This window comes from Colletes gigas, unplaced genomic scaffold (assembly GCF_013123115.1).
Source record: "Colletes gigas isolate AHSC1104 unplaced genomic scaffold, ASM1312311v1 Colletes_gigas_Sc00025, whole genome shotgun sequence".
NCBI classification, from domain to species: Eukaryota; Metazoa; Arthropoda; class Insecta; order Hymenoptera; family Colletidae; genus Colletes; species Colletes gigas.
This window is the reverse complement of record NW_025106654.1, coordinates 2809160-2815159: the sequence shown is the minus strand read 5'-3', so window position 1 is coordinate 2815159 and position 6000 is coordinate 2809160.

Genomic DNA, 6000 nt, shown 5'->3' with positions numbered 1-6000 from the left:
AATTGGACACGATGAAACGAGATTATAATTAAGGAAGATGTAGTAATTTTCAGCCCGTTGGACTTCAACCAGTCTTAAAAGGCGTATCGCGTTGTTAATCCCTTTAGCAATTTTCATGCTCACGGCTGTGAACTAATTTATAATGGCGCAAAATGGGAACATAGTGCTTTTTATGGCGGCGACATTATTACGAAGCAAGTTCATAAATTTTAAGACTGCAGTCACTTAGCGCGAGGTAATTAAGAAATCGATGTCTCTGTACTCTTGTGTATACAAAAGGATAATTTGGACGAAGAAATAATTTGAATGATCGATATAATCGGAGAATGATCGGCGTCTGTTTACGTAATTCGATCACCGGTGTACGATATTTCGAAATTTGAAATGCTGAACGCGCGGTTGGTGAAATTATTTAATCGATGATCATGATTTCCATACGATTATGCTAGTTTCTGCGATACCGTGGTGTGTTCCATCCTCCCCGTTCTCTGCTGATTTAATGCGTTAATCCAGTTCAATTCGCATCAAGATCGTTTCTACGGATCGATGTATACTCTGCCAAATCGTTTTGCTATCGAAGGTTTATAAACGTTACTGAAATCAAACGAATCTTTTATAACTTGTTTTTTTAATATATTTCGTACAAATGTGCAACAGACTTATCGTTTAAAGGTCTTTATAAAAAATATATTTCTTGTTACTTTGTTCCGCTGTATGTCGTATTTTGAAAATCACTGGTATACAAGATAATATCAATGAAATAAATGTTCCATCGTGAGCAATCACTCGACTCTCCATTGGAAGGAAAAAGTCAATGTATCCAACACGTCAACGTTGCGTGGGCGGTGCATTATTACTATGCTCTTGAAGTCAATGCACTACGCGAACATACGACCGCGCAATATGTTTTCCTCTCGGTTTTTGCATACTTAGCTTCCCTCTTCGTTCTGTCATCCTGACCATTCTCGATAAATAAAAGTTTCTCTGCAAAGATTTTAACAAAGATTTTAAACGTTCCGCGGGAAATTAGCTTATGAAACGAAGTTAGATTAATTAGTCCCCACGGGAACTTCTGGGATCTCCGCTGATCCTTTAAATTAGTTAGAACTTGTTTTATTCAATTACTAATTGCCTTCTGAACTTGCCTTTGTATCGAATCAATTACTTACGCGAATCAGCGTGTGCAAGGAATGACAAAGACGCGAAAATATGTATGCTTTTAACAGAATTACTTAAATTGGGGTATTATTTGATTTCAATTTAGCTACTGTAACTAGCGATTTCTCATTTACAATCGGTAAAAGTGATACTATCATTTACGTCAAACACTAAGGGAGTAATCCATTTACTTCGAGACCGATGCAATCTAAATTGGCTGGAATCAAAAGTGAATCCAAAGGTTAGACTTAATAGGGGGCCTCTTGGAGATCATTTCTGAATAATTTACGATAACAACTTATTATTTTGACTACTAGAATAAATTCTCGTTATTCGTACAAATTTTTCTTAATGGACGTGTGTGTTCCATTAGCTTCCATAGATTCGTGTCAAGAACTAGCAAGCACTAAAATCACAACTGTAAAGAATTGTTTGCTACAGGATTCAATAAACTCTTCTAATTGCATTTTCCACGCTCCCCGGATTAAACGGTCGTTTTTCTTCGAGAAGCTCGCGCAGGCTACTGAATAAATGGTAATCCGAGATTGAAACGTCCCCTGATAACGAAGATTACTATTTCGTGTAGCAATCTATGCACCGTGTCTACCTTTGAACTAGCGCGAAAGACAAACAAGATTTCTCCGAGAAACCGTTTCAACTCGAAGGTATTTGTCGACGTTAACTGAGCAGAGTTTAGGCACCGTGCTAGTTTGTTTCTTAGAACGTAGTCGGTACTCAAGTTCTCCGCCCACGGACAGTGTAAATACCTAATTCTAAAGGGTAGTAGAACTATCTGCGCAATATCATAGGGGCACGCTGAGTTTTAAAGTTTATTTAAAAAACTTGGAAACTTTAATATGTCAATTTACATAGAAAATATACAAATGTAATTTAATATTTCGGGGATAATTTTATCAAGAAATTTATTTCGACTCTTAAAGCGATCGCTGCAAGTTTCTCGTTATTTCAAACTCCCGTTTCTCAATCTGCAATCCTTCCTGCAATTTTGTTCGTACGACATTCCTTCTCGTCCCTTGCTCGACGATCCGTCGCACCGACAACTTGCTCGCGTTTAACTGGAGGTTTCCAAGCGAACCGAATAACCACTCGTGCCAGGCTTCACTTGGGCAACGAGGAAATTTCCCCAAAGCTTTCAAACTTCCTAGGAATTCGCGTGAAGGAACACGGTGGGTCACGTTGGCCATCTGGAGAGGCGGTTATTGCGACGCATTCGCGATCAGTTTACCTCGATACCCGCCTAATTTGCTCCGTCTTGTCTGTGTCGCTATCGAAAACGGTGCTCTGTTACCGCCAATATCCAGGTTATTGCATTAGCGGACTACTCTATATACGTACCGAGTGAAACAGTCGAGACAAGTCGTCTGTATGACTCGTTCATTTTTAGTTCAGTGTGGAAGACAGTGTCTTCTTAAAATCCATTTTCGTCAAATATCTTTTTCTTACATTTAAAAATAAATTGTGCGACCTCCATTTGCATACATTCGAGCTGGTTAAGCTACGTACAATGAATCGTGGGTGCACGTTTTCAGCAGTTCCACGGGGTATTATTCGATTAGAAAAGAAACACTCAGTTTCTACAAATTACGTTTACAAATTAATATCACTTATTAAAAGTGAGAGATCCTTCGCGAAATATTGACAATTTTTTAAAGTACTATATTCCTAGGGACACATATGGGTAAAAAAAAAATATACGATCCCTTTTTAGAGAAAGTGCATTTTTCGGGGCGTATCGTAAAAGAATGCATGTCGCCGTTCAGATTTTTCGAAAATGAAATTCGAAATATAACTCAATTGCGTGACGTGTTCCATATGGTATCGGTAAAAAAAAAGGAATGATAAAATTTCTTTACGAAATATTTCTCTGAGAAATCGGTCGTTTTTTCTTACGTTTGAAAATGAACTGATTGTCCAGGTGGTAATTGGCCCAACCTCTGTTGCGTGCGTTCGTAACTGGTCTGCGCGACGTGCAATGAACCGGGACACGAAATCGAATGTTGGCGGCCAGTTTATGCAGATCAAAGGGGGGTAGAATACCCGTGGAATATCCAAAGCACGGAGTGTTGCGTGCGTTAATCGAAAGGGTAGAGTTCGCGAGTCATAGATGCACGGGGTCGAGTAGCCATCCACTAGTGACAAGAAGCTTGTTAAATAGGTCGAAACCTCGAGCGGGATTCTCGGTGTCTCTTGGCCGGATGGAACGAGGAAAAGGGTTAAACTGGCCCGATACGGCCACGCTAATACGCGCTGCTATGCGCTGAAAGCGCTTGAACAAGTTTCGGTTAACAGAAACGCTGACATAAGAAAACTCGATCGCGTCGTTTCGTTCCGTACTCTTCACCTCTTTGGTTTACTTTGCTCCTTCTCACTTATTATTTCTCACGACGTTAAAATATACTTCACAATAGAAAATAACCGATTCATCAGCGTGGAAAGGCGGAAGTATACCGAACAGTTCGATAAGAAAATCTAGATGAATTTAATAAACAATTTGTTTTAAGCTCGTTATTTAATCATTTTTTTTGCTGACGCGAGCGCAAATGAGCTTTTGAAGGGAAATAATTTATTTAAGAAGAAATTCCTGCTGCTTCTCGTTTATGAGATTATAAACCAACACAGTTTCGATTATCCCTTAATCGAAAACTAAACTTCGTTAAATGGACGTTTTCGAATATAATATATTACATCCTTGCTCGAGTTAATACAATAATACACAATGCCCTACTAATTAATTATGGGCTACTTCCTTTAATTAGCTTCTTGTGCAACGAATTTGCAGCTTACTTTTAAAGACCGATTACTTGCAGCTTTTAGGTTGTTCTAGGAGTTAATTATTCCGAAAAGCTTCCTGGCTGCGAGTGTCAGAATTTCATAGAAGCTGTACTGTAACTTACAAGGGAAGATCACGAACAAAGAACTATATTTCGTTGCAGATACTTTGCATAGTGTTGAATTATAGAAGACGTAGAAAAATGTATCGAATACTATATTTCTGGTGGCCTGAAAACAAACATTAAAATTGACCGTTGACAGTTGGAGCTGCACGCTTGGTATTAGTTCTCCAAAAGCGCCCCCAACAATAAGCACGAACGAATACCGGAAGTTAGGATACTCGAGCAGGAAGCGTTTTACCCTAAATACCGATTATTAAGAAATGTCTGGAACGTTTTCACGAATGACATTGCCATTTGTTAAATGAAATGACTTTTGGGGCTTTATCTATCATTTAGCTCCTCGTGACGTTTAATTTATTTGGGAGTTTGCAAGAAACTTCTAGCGTAAAGTTATTATGAAAATCACAAGCTGAATTTTATTTTATTTTTTTTTACTTGATTCTCGAAACAAGGTAAAGTCTATTAAAAGTTGATTCAAGGATTTTCGTTCAAGGTGTACACGAGCTGATATTAAAATAAAGTTTTAAAAATGCTTGTCACTTATCAGAAACTAGAACTCTGTGCATTTGGCTAGTGTTTCACTGTGGTTTCTGGAATATTTTCGAGTCGCTAAAATGTTGGTGGGAGTTCATGAGCTTGCAAAAAAAGAAAACATATTTTGCATAGTGGATGGACAAAAGTGCTTCCCGTAGCAGTTTATTCTTGCTAAAAACACCCTTGAAAAAGTTTTCTGTCGCCAGTAGTAAAAACACGAAGGAAGAAGGCTGGAAAGTAAACAGCTTAAAAGTTTGGAACATCCGAAACTTCGTGTTCGTTATTCGTAACTTTCCATTCTGCTTCTCTTAAACGTAATCAAACGCAACACGCTTTATTAGATAGTTAGCGTCGAAAAATAGAAAGATCTAAAATAGAATGGAGCTCTGTAGGTCCGTGTAAGATTTATTCGACGGGAAAGAGAACGCATTGTGTCTCTCGGTAGCGAATTCCGGGAACGTTAAGTCGAATAATGACTTCCGAGTCTTTGACCCGGTTCCTCCATGACGGAATTAATCGTTGGACTTTAGTCGACGGAACAAACTAACCGCGAAACTGGCAAGAGACACCGAATAAGACACTTGGTAACAGTACAAGGTGAAAGAGAAATTAAAATTAACTTTCTTCGCCGGTTGATGGATATTTATTTGATCGGTTGTATTCCGTCCGCGTAGGATCCTCCTTTGTCAGTTAAATCCCGCTTCGACCGCCGGAAAACGTGTTCGATGAGTGGCTCTATCACTCTCGCCAAATTTATGGGCTGCCAACTTCGAGCATATTTCCATTTGATTGCCTCTGGCTCTGGAACTGACACGAAATCTAACCACGCCTCGCCTCGACTAAAAACTTGGACATGAAATTCCGATGTTACTTTGAAACGAGTACGTTTGGGCTAATCGATATTAATTCTTTCGTGGTGATCTTTTATCGTGAAATTCTTTCATGATAACAAATGTATCGAGAAGTAAATAAAACATTATAATACATCGAATTAGTTTAGAGTCAGCTCGTGTTTTGACTGATCCTCGTGGCTCCATAAAGTTTTATAAATGCCACGTGGAATCACGTAAATAAAAAAAATAAAATATAACACATACTTTTAAGTTTTCAATCTCTGAACGTATACGAATGTAAATAAAATTTTGTGGCTTCGTTCATTTTATCAGTGATTTTCGATCGATGAAAATTGAAGCAGTACGTTCCGACCAATTACGAAACGCAATGTTTCAAATTTCATTTATAATACGGTTCGATGGGGACACAATAAGAGCATATACTGTTACACAGGCATTGTTGAACTTGTTGGTGCAGGTTTCTCCGTGTAAATCACATTTGTAGAGTGATCACGTAACGATTGATTTTTGCCCCTCATTAGTCGATGTTGCGTAAAATA